Source organism: Panthera onca, chromosome A1 (assembly GCF_046562875.1).
Source record: "Panthera onca isolate mPanOnc1 chromosome A1, mPanOnc1 haplotype 2, whole genome shotgun sequence".
Classification (NCBI taxonomy): domain Eukaryota; kingdom Metazoa; phylum Chordata; class Mammalia; order Carnivora; family Felidae; genus Panthera; species Panthera onca.
In genome coordinates, this window is record NC_138339.1 from 134689051 (window position 1) to 134705515 (window position 16465).

Here is a 16465-nt window from a genome sequence, read left to right on the forward strand (position 1 = left end):
ATGCTCAACAGGAAAATCAGTTCAAAGGCTATTTGCGTTGGAGGCCGGGTCCTCCTGTGGCCTATTATGGGTCACGGTAGCTGGCTTTAGAATCGGCGGAGGTATCCCAAACAGGAAGGAAAAAAAAAATCAGTGACTTGTGGAATGTCTGATGCCCTTTGGTAACCTTCAGAGTTCTGTGGTAACCATACAGGCACTGTGACCCGCAAATCCAGCCAGTAACCCTCCAGGAACTGGTTACTTGCTGTGTTTGAGTAGGAATTCATGGAGTGATCCTGACCAAGGAGAACATTCAGCCAAGGGCACTTGACTCCGTGGGGCTTTTGTACTTTACCCTCAACTCCACTCTAACAAAACAGAAAGAGGGGCGGGGTGGGGGTGGGGGGGTAGTAAATGGAAAATGATCATTTTCTGTCTGATTTTGCTTCATGGAAGCAAATGGAAATGTCCATTCAGTACCCACCTATCAGCCACAGAGTTGCAAGCACCTGTTCTTACTTCCCCGAGCATGTGTCCTCCTCAGAGGTACTGGGAAAGGCTCTACAGCATTGTCAGACAGGTCTTGTGTTCCGTCGGGCTGATTTGACGTTCTTCTTATGGACACCAGTTTGGACAGAATGGTGAAGATCAATAAATAGGATACCTGTGGTATGGAGAGGAAGAGGTTTGTTTTGTTTCCAGCTACAGATGGGCCTGCGGGTGCACTTTTTAGAGCCAAGTTACCAGAATGTGAGAGCAGAGGAAAAGATGGGCTGGGTGGGGGTGGGGGCGGGGAGACAGTCACAGGTTTTGATTGTACCATATTCCCTGGGGCATCCAGACCTTTTGTGACTGTTGGGCATTAACTAAACCCACGGGATGGCTTTCCCTCCTAGTGTCCAGTAAATTGTTTCCCCCAGAGCTGCCAGCATTTGCAGCCAGATGACTTGTTCACCTTGGTATATTGCACATGGCCTGAAGAAGGCCCAGTTGGCAGTCCCCATCTGTGGATTCCGAGAGGCACCAAGTGCAGGGAGAGTTGTGGGGGCACTCTTGCTTGCTAGGCATATGGCGAGTTCACAATGCTAGATGTTTTAGCAGGCCATGGAGTACATTTGCCAAGGGAAAGAATACAGCGATCATGAAACTAGGGACCAGAAAATGCTGTAATAGAAGACGCCATCAGGCTGCTAAATTTCATTCTTATTCCTAGGGTAAGTTGATATTATTGCAGGAGACACTAAGGATCAGAGCATGATGGAAGAGGAAGCTGTTCACAAGTATCAGTGATGTGCTGTACGGATCGTGATTCACGTATTCATATAGGTGCTAGCAGTAAAAGGCTTCTTTCCTTTACGTATATCACAACGCATTGTTTGCTGGACCATAGTAGCTCTGAATACTGCACAGATCTCACCCCTCAGCCGAGGGAAGGGGTCAAGATGAGCCAAGGGAAGGGGTCGAGTTGGGTCCGTGTCCCAACCCATTGAAATGTTTGCTGTATTTCTACACTTAAATTTACAGGGATCTGGCATTTGTATCCTGGCAAGATCCATAGCATCTGGGGGAGGGGAAGGGGTTGCTAAATTGCCATTAAAAATTCCTTTGCTTTCTGACAAAGAAGTCAATTCAGAAACTTCCAAATGGTCTTGCTACTTGAGCCTCTACGTCTGCATTTGAAATTGTTCCCCTCTAGTCCTAGTATTATAGGCTTTTTTCTTCATCAGTGAAGTGTGTACAATCTCCTTCATGTCTAAGTAAACCAACTTTTCTGTTTTCTCCTTTTAAGTTTTTGTGAAAATGATACAAGTATCAGTTAAAGAAATAAAGTAGCACGGAGAAATGATTATATTGAAAAGCCATGGTACTCCGCCGCTCCCCGCCCAAAATGGAAACAACACTGAGAAGGGGCTAGATTTGGGCGCATGCGGGTGGCTCAGTTGGTTAAGCGTCCGACTTCAGCTCAGGTTATGATCTCACGGTTCGTGAGTTCAGGCCCCGCGTCGGGCTCTGTGCTGACAGCTCAGAGCCTGGAGCCTGCTTTGGATTCTGTGTCTCCTTCTCTCTGCCCCTCCCCCACTCATGCTCTCGTTTTTTCTCTCTCTCTCTCTCTCTCTCTCTCAAATGTTAAAAAAATTTTTAAGATAAAAAATTTTAAAAACGAAAAAGAAGGCGCTAGACTTTTAGTTAGGAGTTTGGCGGCAGGGGTGGGAGGAGGGAATGGTGCTTAAAATGCCCGAGGAGAAGGTTTTACTGCACAGTATGTTGGCACATATTCTAGCCCTTCTAGTTCTTGCCAGTTTTTTTTTTTTAACGGTTTATTTTGAACTCATTTTAGATTTACAGAAAGGTTACCAAAAAATAGAATTTCTGTATATGTCCCTCACCCAGCTTCCCCTAATGTTAATGTCTTACATATAGTACAGTTTGACTTGTAAAAGTAAAATTTGGGGTTTCTAAGCATCGGGCACGGACCTAAGGCGGGCGGGGGTTGGGGGGGGAGAGAAACACGAGGAGTCTCCGCCAGCCCAGTGAACCGCTCTCCTTTTCACCCCCTTTGGAGTCCCGTTCTCAGCTGCAGGTGCCCGGTGAGGCAGGGGTTTTCCTGGGACACTGCCAGGCAGCTCTGACGTCCTCCCACCCTTCCACTCTCCCAAAGTTTTCTCCTACATGTTCTAGGCTCTTACCTCTCACTATCTATCAGCCAGGGTTCTTCTCCAGAGGAAGGAACCAAAGAGATAGAGATGTAAATGACAGATATAAAATTAGCTACAGATACAAATGCAGATACAGTGAGAGAGACAGAGATAGAGATAGATTTATTTTGAGACACTGACTCTCATGCACGACTGTGGGGGCTGGAAAGTCCAAAATCCGTAGATCAGGCCGACAGGCTCGAAATTCAGGTAAGACTTGATGTTGCAAGTCTCGGAGTCCTAAATCCCCGGGGCCGGCCAGCAGGCTGGAGACTCAGGCAGGACTTCTATGTTACAGTCTTGAGGCAGAATTCCTTCCCTGGGTGACCTCAGATTTTGCTATTAAAGCTTTTAACTGATTGGTTTAACACGCCCAGGCACACACACCACCCCTCGAATTAGGGAGGGTAATCTCCTTTACTTAAAGTCAAACGATAAGAAATAGTAATCCCATCTACAGAATACCTTCACGGCAGCATAGAGACTAGCGTTTGCCCAAACACCTGGGCGCCACAGCCCTGTTCACACATAAAATTAACCATCGTCGGCTCTGTTCCCTTTGCCAGCCTCTCCTTGACCTCCAGAAATTTGTTGCAATCTTTCTTCTTCCCCTGATGCTCCTCTCCCAGCTGTATCCGCGTTACATCCCTCCCCTTTGTGTTAACATTTTATTACAGTCTAAGGAGATAAGGGCTTCTATTCATTCTACTGTCTTCTACTTGTAGAAACCAAAGTTTACTTGTAAAGAAAACCTGATTGCTCCTGCAAGTGCCTCTCCTAAATATAGGCGTATCGGCAGAGGTCAGCAGTCCTTTTGAGATTAAAAACAACAGCAACAAAAACATCACATGATTCAACTCCCATGTATTTATTTGCCTTACATATTGCTCAAGACAGATTTCCAATATTGATTCTTAGGGGTGTCTACTGCATTGTACTTATTTGGAATTTTTCAAATATTTACTTTATTTAAAAGGACCTCTCCAAAGGAAATTGCTTATTTTCCTGTTTGTTTGGATATAGGTCCTTCCAACTTTGAATATTTGAAAAATCTTCACGATATGAATCCTCGGCCTTCAGTCTGACCCGTAACTTTATTATTTTAATTTTCAAAATCACAAACAAAGCTCTTTGAAGGGCTTACTCGCCTCTGTAATTCACAGCACCTAGAACGGTGCTTTGTCCCAAGTAGGTGCTCAAAAAAATTTTTTTAAACGTGCTTAAGTTTTTAAAAACATTCTTTAGCTTTGTATAATAATGGTATGATTCAAATGCTTCAATTTATGATAGTTCATTCATTCCTCAAATTTGATAGTACTTGTCAGGTAGGGTGGGAGCAGGCACTTTTAAGTCTCATTTTATAGGAGGGATACTTGGACTGTGTCTGAAATGGTAAATAATTTGCTGAGGCCACGTACCTGACAGTTGCTGAATCTGCCTGAGTCCAAGTCTTCTGATTCTTAATTTTATGCTCCTTATTTTGGATGTATCACATATCCTTATGGAACATTAGACAATGAACATATTTCTATAAATCCTGCTACTGTTAGATATGCTTGCAATGAACTCAGATTCATGTCATGGTCTGCTAATACGCTAAACTATCCTTTCTTTGTAAGAAGTTAAGTTTCCTTGAACAATCTACCTTGTTGTTTCCATATGTGTTCTGTACCCATGGACCAAATAGTCCTCCATGAAAATTGCTCTCAGCTTTAGGCTGTCTCCCAGCAAAGGTGTGTTTGAGAATCAAAGACCACTAGATCACCCAGGGGGCTCTGTCACTTAAGCGTCCGACTTCAGCTCAGGTTATGATCTCGCGGTTAGTGAGTTTGAGCCCCACGTCATGCTCTGTGCTGACAGCTCAGAGCCTGAAGCCTGCTTTGGGTTCTGTGTCTCCCACTCTCTACCTCTTGCCCGCTCACACTCTGTCTCTCTCTCTCAAAAATAAATAAACATTAAAAAATTTTAAAAAAAAGAATCAAAGACCACTGATAAATAAGACACAAGGATACACTGAACAGCATAGGGAATATAGTTAATAATACTGTGACAACTCTGTATAATGACAGACTGTAGTGGATTTATGGTGGTGACCATTTCCTAATGTATGTAGTGTTGAATCACTATGTTGTACACCTGAAGCTAATTGTATGTCAACTACATTGCCATTAAAAAACAGAATCAAGAACCCCTTTGTGTTTTCAGAATTTGAGCCTTCCTACAACTGCTGAAAATTCATCTGTACAAAAAAGACATGCTTCTAGTCAATATAAAACCATCAAATTAAACCTAACACATCATTTACTGATAGCAAATGGAGGTGCAACTCCTTCTCTCCCACACCTCCCAAGATGCATCTTTTCAGAAATCAGGGGCCCCTGGGTGTCCCGGTTGGTTAAGCAGCCGACTCCTGATTTTGGCTCACTCAGGCCATGATCTCACGGTTTATGAGATCAAGCCCCACATTGGGCCCCTTGCTGATGACAGCACGAAGCCTGCTTGGGATTCTCTCTCCCTCTGTCTCTCTGCCCATCCCCTGCTCTCCTGCATGTGCACACGCTCTCTCTGTCTCAAAGTAAATAACATTTTAAAAAAATCAAATCAAACCCATCACATAATTTACTAATAGCAAACAGACTTGCAACCCTTTCTCTCCCATACCTTCCAAGATGCACTTCAGTAACCGCCTTGTTAAAAAAAAAAAAAAAGTCATCATTACAAGTACAGACTCCCTGTTACAAACCTATAGTGATATTTTTTAAAGAAATACCACGTGTCTTGATTTAGTATGAAACGCAAGTGACAGAACCCACGTGTGGTTCCCGAGAGCAAAGCCCCATTACCCAGAGCTGTTCCCAATGGTTCTCAAGCTTCTCCTGCCACCGGCCAGCAGCACACAGGGGGACAGTTTCCTTGCCACGCACTCTCTACCTTTGGTTTCCCCGTTTTTCTTTCTTCCTCGTTTTTTCTGGGACCTCTCCCCCGCCCCCCTCCCCCAGGCCCTGTCATTCCACCGGACTTGCACACACATGGAAAGCTTAAATGCCTCGCTCATCTTTACTGCATTTTATGTATTATTCAGACCAGTTTCAGGGCAGGTCTCATCTGATTCCACTCAATTTGCCAGAGGTTTAAAGGATTAAACAATCCTTCAAGTATTTCCTGTTATCACTCCTCTTCTCTCAGTGCATGGGAGCATCCTTTGGGCCCGGACGTCATAACCTCGAGTGTGTGACCTGGCCTGCAGGGACCCCTGAAGCCCCGGAAGTGAAGGGGGAATAACGTGAAGCTGAAGTGCGCTTTCGAGGGGAGTGGCTCTGTAGTTTTCCTCAGATCCTAAAAGGGACCCGTGACCCAAAAAGGTTTAATAACCATGACTGGCTCTCAGTGGCCCTGCGCTCCTGCCAGATCATTCTGTTTTCACTTGAGGCCTGGGCAGTGCTCTGGCAATGAGCCAGCAGGCCCTGGAGCCACAGCCTGTGTCCCGTCTGGTTCCCCCGTCAGCCTCCCCGACCCACTGGGCTTTACGTCCGGAGCTTGCTCTCCAGTGTGCTGCCCCTGGGCTGGGCCTCACCTCTGCTGGGCTTGTCTCATTCCTTCCCACATCCCCCTGTCCTGGCATGGAAGGTGTTCCTGTCCTGTTTCCTTCCCAAGCAACGTCGCTCCGGTTTTTGTTTGTTCTGGAGTCTCTTTTCTGAATATGGAGGTTCACCAGTTTTCCTCAACCTCCTGCCTGCCCCCCCCCCCCCATCCGTGTACCTGGCCCATCGCAGAGCCACTGCCCTCCCTAGAGGGTGACACACTCCCTTCTTAGGGAATCACATCCCTCAAAAGACGGATAGCATCCCCATGCCATGAGAAACCCTGGCAGTTTCTTCCCTTCCAGCCCCCTAAAATTGCAGGGCCCACACGAACATGGTATAGTTCCATCCAAAGGCACCTGGATGCAAGCAGGTCTTACCCTGCTTCAGCCTCATCTAAATAACCTCTGTCTCCCTGTCACACGATAGCAGGTTTTGCATTCTCTCTCTCTCTCTCTCTCTCTCTGTCTGTCTGTCTTTTAAGTTTATTTATTAAGAGAGAGAGAAAGAGAGAGAGAGGATCCCAAGCAGGTGACAGGAGCTTCGAACTCAGACTGTAAGATCATGACCTGGAGCAAAATCAAGACTCAGACACTTAACCAGCTGAGTCACCCAGGCACCCCCAGGTTTCAGATTTTCTGATCAACTTTTTGCTGTTAGAATTGGCAAAAAAGGGGCGCCTGGGTGGCTCAGTCGGTTAACCGTCCGACTTCGGCTCAGGTCACTATCTCACTGTCTGCGGGTTCGAGCCCCACGTCGGGCTCTGTGCTGACTGCTCAGAGCCTGGAGCCTGTTTCAGATTCTGTGTCTCCCTCTCTTTGACCCTCCCCCGTTCATGCTCTGTCTCTCTCTGTCTCAAAAATAAATAAATGTTAAAAAAAAAAATTTTTTTTTAAAAATAAAAAAAAGAATTGGCAAAAAAAAAAAAAATAGCCAACACCGATTAAATATGCAAACCCTCAAGGAAGGTGGACACAGATAAAAAGAAAGGAAAAAGGTAAAGTCACACAGATTTTCAGTGCTTTCTTCTGGTTTGGGCCTTGGCTTTACGTTAGGCCTCTTCTAAGCGAACCCCTGCATCCTGTGCTCCTTCTGATTTGCTGCCCGTGAGGTGTCTGGAGGTGCAGGGGGCACAACTGGAACGTAAGCTGAGGGACATGACTCCTTGACCATTTGAGCTTCAGTGGGCTGAGCTGGCATCATAAATCACGTTGGCAGAGAGGGTGGATTTGGGGCCCTGAGTGAACTGCCGTTCCAAGTCCAAAGTTAGCTCCCCACGAGGTCTGCATTCTCAGCCTGCTGACACTTCCGGTAGTCTTTGCTGATACCCAAAACAGAGAATTCGAGCCCTGCCATATTTAGATCCCTGCCCTAAGTCAGAGTTCTGAGCTGCCGCGTTGCTGTTTCTGATACACGATCCTGAGCCGAGGAAGTGACCGGCCTGTGGCCTCATAGACTCGAGAGCCGGGTCTCGGGCAGAGGGCTAGTTCCTGTCCTCCGATAGGGATGGGCACACCACGGCCCTGCCAGATCTCTCACCTGCCCCTTCCCTCCCATCCTGAGGCCAACTTTTCAGAAGGGATCATCTGTCCCTTTGTTACCGAAAAATAAGCAGCTCTCTGGGGAAGCCAAAGTCCCTCTAGGGGTGTGGAGCAACTGCTGGGCATTATGCGTGCAGTCCAGCTATATGATTCTTCTGCATGTTTCCCGATCCATTGCTCCTCCTGCAGAGGAGAGATAATGAAGGCGTGCACGGCTAACCCCACCGGAAGCCTTTCTCACGGTTAAGAATTGTCGATGAGACTCTGCAAAGTATCCTAGAGCCCACTGCTACCACATGTCTCCGTCTAATCTGTCCAAAGAGTTTTAGGGAGGGGGGAACATTATGATCGGTGTTTAGCTGGCTGTGTGAACAGAGTGTCAAGAACAGCCTAAACCCATGTGGACACAGTGGAAGCATCCTCCTGTCACATAGCACATTGAGCTCTCCCAACTTCTGACCACAAGTCCTTCCTCCATGTAATTATCTTTTTTTTTTTTTTAATTTTTAAATGTTTTTATTTATTTTTGAGACAGAGACACAGAACCTGAGCAGGGGAGGGGCAGAGAGAGAAGGAGACACAGAATCCAAAGCAGGCTCCAGGGTCCGAGCTGTCAGCACAGAACCCAACGTGAGTCCTGAACCCACGAACCATGAGATCGTGACCTGAGCCAAAGTCAGACACTTAACTGACTGAGCCACCCAGGTGCCCCCACCCCTTCCTCCATTTAAAGAAACTAAAACAGGGATGCCTGGGTGGCTCAGTCAGTTAAGACTCTCGATTTTGGCTCAGGTCACGATCTCACGGTTCATGAGTTCAAGCCCCACATCAGGCTGTCTGCTGTCAGCACAGAGCCCGCTTCGGATCCTGTCTCTCCCACTTTCTCTCCCTGCTCCTTCCCCGCTCACTCTCTAAAATAAATAAACATATGAATTAATTAATAATGAATAAAAACAAAACAACTCTTGATTTCGGCTCAGGTCATGTGATCTCACAGTTGTGAGACAGAGCCCCACATCAGGCTTTGCACTGACAGTGTGGAGCCTGCTTGGGATTCTCTCTCTCCTCTACCTCTGCCCCTCCCCTCCCTCAGAATAAAAAAAAACCCAAACTTTAAAAATTGTAATAATAAAGAAACTAAAACAGCACAAAATGTTGATGTCTGGCTGTGCTCCTGTAAGGTCTGGACTCCCCTCAGCCAGCGAGGTCATTTCTCCTTTCACAAAAGGACTCAAACACACTGGTTCTTGGTTGTCACCCAGCCATATTAGCGATGTGACAAAGACAATTCAGAACAAGGCATGTATACCCTCTCCGCCCCCTACTCTCTGAGGAACTTCTCTGTGCCAGGCCCTCTGCTTTGTACTTCATCTCTGATTTAATTAACACTCAGAACATTTCGATGAAGGCGTATTTAGTTAGCCCACGTTACAGATGGTGAAATCGAGGGTAGACCGTTGAGGTGCCCTAGGTACCGCAGCTGACCTTCGGTAGACAGAGGTTGGAAGCCAGGTCTCCGGATGTGAGACCCCTGCTTGGTCTATGACACATGCCATTGCGGCAGTCTGTTAGATCCCAGAACTAGACATTAGAATCATCTGGGGGACTTGCAGACGAGGAAGTCAGAACCTCTTGGTGCGGTCCCGGCCGCCCAGGGAAGAGCTGCTGACCACTCAGCGTCCCCTCAAGCACTAAGAGGACAGCCTGTCTTTCCATTATCCTGAGACGAGGAGGAAAAGTGTAGAGGGAAGATGCTGAGAGCGTGTTGCACACGTTGAGTGTGAGGTATTACAAGAACTTGGCACAGAGACGGCCACTGGCAAGTGGAGATTTGTCGTGAGACCCAGCAGGACTTGCTCACTTTCCCAAACGCGTGCAGATGGGATGTGAACGCCCCAAAGAAGGGGAGAAGGTGAACGGCAAGAACCGCCCAGGTCCTTCTGGAGCCATCAGACGGTGCTCTTGTGTCTGTGTGTATACATATCTCCCTCTTGAAAACGTGCTAAGTGACAAAAACGGACTGGAAGGACCACATACTATGTGACACCACTGGTATAAAATGTCCACAGTACGCAAATCCACAGTGACAGAAAGTAGATTCGCGGTTTCCAGGGGCTGTGGGAAGAGAGGAGTGGGGGGTGGCTGCTAATGGTATGCAGTCTCTTTTGGGAGTGACAAGTTTCTAAAATTGATTCCGGGGGTGGTTACACAACTCTGGGAATATACTAAAACCCATTTCCAATGGGTGAATCATGTGGCAGACGAATTATATCTCCATTAAAAAATAACGGTATACAGTAAAACCTTGGTTTGCGAGCGTAATTCGTTCCAGAAACATGCTTGCAATCCAAAGCACCTGTCTATCAAAGCGAATTTCCCCATAAGAAATAACGGAAACTCAGATAATTCACTCCACAACCCAAAAACACTCACGTAAAAATGATTATACAAAATACAAAATAATACAAAATAATAAAGAAATACAAATACTATAATACAAAATAATAAAGAAATGCATAAAGAAATAATAAAGAAAATACAAAATAAAAGGAAAAATAAATTAGCCTGCACTTAACCTTTGAAACCCTTTGTGGCTGGTGTGAGGGAGACAGGAGAGAGGAGGGTTATCGTGTAGGACAACTTTCACTATCACTAATGGAATCACTTCTATCTGTTGGCTCAATGGAATCTTTTTCTTTTGGTGCACCTTTAACAAGGAACCTATCCCGTGACCTAGAATGAAGCAAAGCATTCCTAAACTTACTCTTATAGGGAAAGGCAAAGGACTGTCCATAGGTGCTTTGAAGTAACAAAAAATACACCAGTGCCAGTTGTAGGCACCTTCCAAAATTCTGAAAAATCACCGATTTCTGCCAAACACCATGGCCTGCAACCGAGCATCTGAGTATGGGAGAAGATCACCCACAATCCCGCAGGGAGAGAGAGAGAGAGAGAGAAGAACCATCGGCTCAGTTGTGATCACGTGATGTTTGGCATCACGTGCTATTTTATTGCAAGACATCGCTCGTTTATCAAGTTAAAATTTATCAGAAACATTCGCTCGTCTTGCAGAACACTCACAGAACAAGTTATTCGCAATCCCAGGTTTTACTGTATATATACATGTGTGTCGCTCAAACTGTCATTATTTACTCGACCAAAAATAAAATCCAAAATAAAATTACAAGTTATATCCAGCCTTTAATTTGATGTGGGCATCTTGACTCATTATGCAGAGTCAACACACCCTTTATTCAGCTCCCCCTTCATAGGTTACCTTAACTGTCAGCACAAGAAACAAAATCCTGTAAGTTAGGACATGGGAGGGCAGTTTAAGGAATAATTAGATTCTCTATCTCAAGAACCGAATTTATATGCAGTAGAGAAAAAGCTCATGATGCTTTGTGCCTTGTTTGTTCCCTGTGGGAACCATTCTCACCTGGCCTCTAACATACAGGTTCTTCTATATTTGGGTATTTAAAAACTGGGCTAGAAAAGGAAAAACTGAACACAGGTTCTTTCTTTCGGATTTGCATTAAAATGTGCATTTGAGGGGCACCTGGATGGCTCAGTTGGTTAAGCATCTGACTTCAGCTCAGCTCATGATCTCACAGTTCATGAGTTCAAGCCTCACATCAGGCTCTCCGCTGTCAGCATCGAGCCCTCTTCGGATTCTCTGTCCCCCCCACCTTGCTCGGCCCCTCCCCAGCTCACTCACATGCTTTCTCTCGCTGTCTCTGTCTCTCTCTCTCTCTCAAAAATAAAATTAAAAAAAAATTTTTTAATGAAAAAAGTATGCATTTGATCTTGGTCCACAATTTTTAAGCCTGAACAGCACAGATGTTTGGACAGTGGCTCCAGGTTTCATTATTGCTGGGTTGTCCTCCTGACATGTCGGAACTGGGTATCGAAACACGCGAGGTAACCTGAAGCAGTCCTTCGAGCTGACTTCAAAGGAGAGGAAAGTGTTAACAAAAGTAGAAAGGAGTGTTTGGAAACAGCCTTAGCTATTTCACGGCAGACTCTGGGAGGACTCCAGGCCAGGGATTCTAAATACCATAGTAGTCAAGTAAAGTGTTCTTATAAAAGTAAAATGAGCCTGCCTGGCAGCCTGTGCAGAAGGAAGCCTCACTCCAAACATAATATTTGATGCTGTCCACACTTTAGCACTCTGTTACCGTTGGCTTACGTATCAGATGTGATGTTTTCTCTGGTGGTTGTTTAAAGAAAGGGGGCTGGAAAAATCCCCAGTTTGTTGGTATGCCGGGAGGAAAACTGTGCATACGCAAGCACGGATCCCTCTCCAAACTAAACACGTATACGGCACCTTCAGTTGCAAGGGAACGGCGTTTAGTGTTACTTCCCAACGCCTTGCGAAGGACATTAATATTCCGTATCCATTTTACTAACGTATTTAAAGCAAAGGGGTCTCCAGGAAGTTTTCTCCACATACAATTCCTACAGCTGGAGCGGAAACCAATTCTGAACCATCTCCTCTTCTAAATTATGCCTCTGCCTGGCTTTCGCCATCAGAAGCTCCTGAGGCTGTACTGTCGGGGAAGTGGGCTCAGGGCCCCAGATGCTCATGTGCCAGAGTCGCGGATCCCCAAACGGGTCCGCATTTATTCGGCCTTCTGCACAGCCTTGCTTGACAGAGTAAGAGGCAAAGTAGGGGCCTCCTGTTAGGAGAAGTTCCATTCTTCTGAGAAGCTTTTCTTTCTCAGTGGACAGCGAACTATCCAGAGCAATCCTGGAAGAAGTCATTTGTTCACGGCTGGAGGCTGATTTGCCGCCCCGCAGAAGCACACGCAGTGCAAGAAGACACGCGGCGAGTCGGGGATTTTTCTGCACATTCAGCAGGGCACTGCGCTCGAACAACCGCTTGAAGAATGCTGAAGTCATGTGTCGCTGCGCACTGGAACAGTTCTTTGTGCAGCAGAAAAGCTTGACTGGTAGCTTCAGGGAGAGAGTCACGCACAACTGGTCCTACCCGCCCTGGATTTTCAGTTCGGGGCCACGGAGAGCTTATTTCAAATCCACAGATAGTCTCAAAACAACTTCAGACTCTCTTTCAACCACCCCCCTCGCCAGACCTTTCAGTAAAGATGCTAACAGGCTGCCAAACTGAAAATAGTAATTTCTCCTCTCCTCCACGTACTTTATCTGCCTGGCTGGGCCAGAAGATCACTCTGGACGTTCGCCGAATGAAAGTTTCGTTTGCCAACTAGTGGCCCACGGGCCCACCCAGCGTCAGATGATGTATTTTGTTTGGCCTTTACTGTGTTTTCAAGAAACGTGTGAGTTGTCAACCTGTAAAACTCAGGACATTCCGCATAAAAATCTACGTTTCTGGTTTCTCTTAAAATTCTGAAGTTCTGGTGATCCCAGGCCCACATTCTCAAGGCATACAGTGTGGTGAGGCCAAGGGGTAGCTCTGTGCTCCGGAGCAGACGTCCGTAGTGACGCGGTCCCTGCCAGTGTGAAGTGTCACCTACTGATGAACAAGATTCTCCCACGCATGCCAGAGTCCTCAATTCAGAGATGGGTGAAATGAGTTCAGTGTAGGGTACAGGACTTCATTCTCATGTCCAAAAGAAATAACCACTGTGTCAAGCCCAGAGACCATAAGGAACAGCACACTTAGCTGGAAGACAGGTAACACGGCTGTGTGACACAACTCCCCTTTCTCTGTGCTGCTACCTCAGTTTCCTTACCTGCACTGTGGAGGTATTAGTAGCTGCCCCTCGTCATCTTACTCAGTAATTCAGCCATTTAATAGCATCTATACAGAGGGGCCAACATCGAGGGTTTAAAGTCTTACAACAAGGATCCGCAAGTAGGACTTCATTTTCCCCACATATAAAGGGTCATAATAATAAACCTGTCTGCACCTGGCATATTCTGTATTCTCAATCATCGTGAGTTTTGTGTGTGTGTGTGTGTGTGTGTGTGTGTGTGTGTGTGTTTTAAAGTACCAACTGTTTGCCAAGATTTGTGCTAGGCCTTGGAAATATGAGTTTTTTGTTTTTTTTGTTTTTTTTTAGGAGTTCCATTATCAGGCTTCTAACATAAGAGGTCCTTGGTATTTAGGGGGCCATATTTGAATCAGTACATTTCCCCCCAGAAAAGTATACACACACACTAACTTGCATAACATTCCAGGGGTGTGGCAGTTCCTAAAGCATGTTCAGGGGGCCTGCCCCATTGGGTAGGTCCTCACGAGGAGTGGTCCCACAGGATGCGGAAGTGGTGGTTCCAGAAGACGCAAGAGTCTCACGAAGGAATAGCCAGGCAGCGCAGTTCTGTGTGAGAGCAAGGGGCAGAGGTGAGATGGGCAGTAAGAGCAGTTTTTACTGGACACGACATCACTTTTTTTTTTTTCAGATGGAGAAAATGTTCCTATTACAACTCATGCAGTCAGACCTAGCATTTTGTCTGTCTCTCACGTGTATAACTGCAGCTCCTTTTTAAAAAAATTTTTTTAATGTTTATTTATTTTTGAGAGAGAGAGTGCAAGCAGGGGAGGGGTAGAGAGAGGGGGAGACAAAGAATCCGAAGCGGGCTCCTGTCTCCGAGCTGTCAGCACAGAGCATGAGGCAGAGATCGAACTCACAAACCGCGAGATCATGACCTGAACCTAAGTCAGACGCTTAACCGACTGAGCCATCCACGCACCCCAGCAGCTACTGTGATACATGCTATGTTCTGGAATTATCTTCTCTCCTACGATGCTTTAACCCTTTTTATCTAAATAGCTCTAAGTCATCTTGGGTATGGAGACTCATCTCAGTATTTATTAAGCCGGACCACTGCTTTTGCATAGGGTTGATTAGGCATTTTGGCTTTTGTCCATATTCCAGTCTTTTCCTAGTCTTCAACCTGTAGTTCCCAGTATGCACAGAACTAATTGCACATGGGACCTGATTATCTGTTGGTGACCCAGGTGGGGCCAGTGGTCACTCTGGGCCACCTCTGCCCTTGAGCCTTTCTGACCTTTAGGTTGGATGCAGCACTTTATCACGTTCCCTCCAAAACAAATCCAACTGCACAAGTACTGGGAGGTGGGGAGGTAGGTTTTACTTAGAGTGTGGGAGACAGAGTGAAAATTCACTGCATTTCTCATCAAAATGCCCACTAGACAACCCCCACCTGCTGAAGCTTTTCTCCTTCAAAGGCCAGACTCTGGTCTTTCCTCTATCTTCACCCACTCTGTAGCCTGTGCTAATTCAGAGAACGGAACTTCTAAGCTTCTGCAATTTTGCTTCCTCATTCCTGTTATTTAATACTGGGTGAATTATGAGAAAGCTTCCGCGCCGAGGATGACAATTTTGTTTACACCATCCAACAAGCCCTCCTTAGTATTCCTGCTATTTGTGGGGGGGGTAGGAGGAAGTTAAGTCACAAACACATCTTCCTCTCCTCCCCACCCCCACCCTACCAACAACTGACATTCTTCACTTATTACCTTGACGGCACCCTTGATGTTAGAACACGTAAACTCATCTCTCATTTTTGGACAGCCGCACAGTGTGCCGTTGTATATATGCAGGATGATGCATTGAGCCATGCCCAGAAATTTACTTTATTTTCCTTTTTCCCGTTACAAACAGTGCGACAAATATCGCACGCTTGTGTATGGGTAGGATAAATTACCGGAATCGGTATTTCTGTGTCATGAATGTGTACGTTACAACGTTTAGTGGGTACTGTTATCCAGGGATTTGTCTCCCAACCCATTGTGTAGAAGAGACTATTTTTGTTTTCCTAAGATTACCTCGTTTTTTATGTTTGTGTACTCATGGTCCCACCTTGATTCAGTAAAGGTTTAAGGTGGGTGGCAGAGAAATAGAACTTATAGGCAGATGGGAAGGGAAAATAGAAAACAAAGATAAAGACATAAAATGGGGGCGCTGGATGGCTCAGTCAGTTGAGCATCCAACTCTTGATTTCATCTCAGGTCATGATCCCATGGCTGTGGGATGGAGCCCCCCACATTGGGCTCTGCACTGAGTGTGGAGCCTACTTCAGATTCTGTCTCTCCTTCTGCCCCTCTCCCCGGTTTCCGTGCTCTCTCTTTCTTTCTCAAAAAAAAAAAAAAAAAAAAAAAAGGTTTTAAAAAAATACATAAAATGGACTGGTGAGTAAGTAAGGGTATTATAAAAATTCATTCAAAGTCACTCATAAACATCCATTCAAATTGGGGCACCTGCGTGGCTCAGTCGGTTGAGCATCCAACTTTGGCCCAGGTCATGATCTCACAGCTAGTGAGAGCCGCGTCGGGCTCTGTGCTGACAGCTCAGAGCCTGGAGCCTGCTTTGGAGTCTATGTCTCCCTCTCTTGCTGCCCCTCCCCCGCTCATGCTCTGTCTCTCTCTATCTGTCAAAAAATAAATAAACATTTAAAAAAAAATCCATTCAAATTCATGCAAACCAGGCATCCTTCAGGTTTGGCACTAAGCTTTCCAGCAGCCAATGCAAAGAGGGGAAAGTGATCGATTATAGAATCCACAACTAAAAACAGCCATGGCTTGCCGGCCTCATCCAAGAAACATTGCACACTGAGACTGTCCTCAGCAGTGTGACCTCGTATGAACCCCACAGCACCCTGGTATCTGCCCATTTTTCTCAGACCCAAAGCAGAGCCCCGCTGTTACATGCACACGTGCTGA

At 46.0% G+C, this 16465-nt stretch overlaps 1 protein-coding gene and 1 long non-coding RNA gene across 2 annotated transcripts in view; one reads left to right on the plus strand and one right to left on the minus strand.

The window, feature by feature from the left end:
- Positions 1-16465, plus strand: part of MARCHF3 (membrane associated ring-CH-type finger 3) — a 148437-nt gene that overhangs the window by 30272 nt on the left and 101700 nt on the right. The gene's annotated exons all lie outside the window — the stretch shown is intronic.
- Positions 1-16465, minus strand: part of LOC132681594 (uncharacterized) — a 29904-nt gene that overhangs the window by 12070 nt on the left and 1369 nt on the right. Inside the window, exons 2-3 of the long non-coding RNA XR_009611131.2 lie at positions 13944-14099; positions 464-643 (exon numbers count right to left, since the gene is read on the minus strand). This is a non-coding gene — a long non-coding RNA (uncharacterized LOC132681594). The remainder of the gene's footprint in view (positions 1-463; positions 644-13943; positions 14100-16465) is intronic.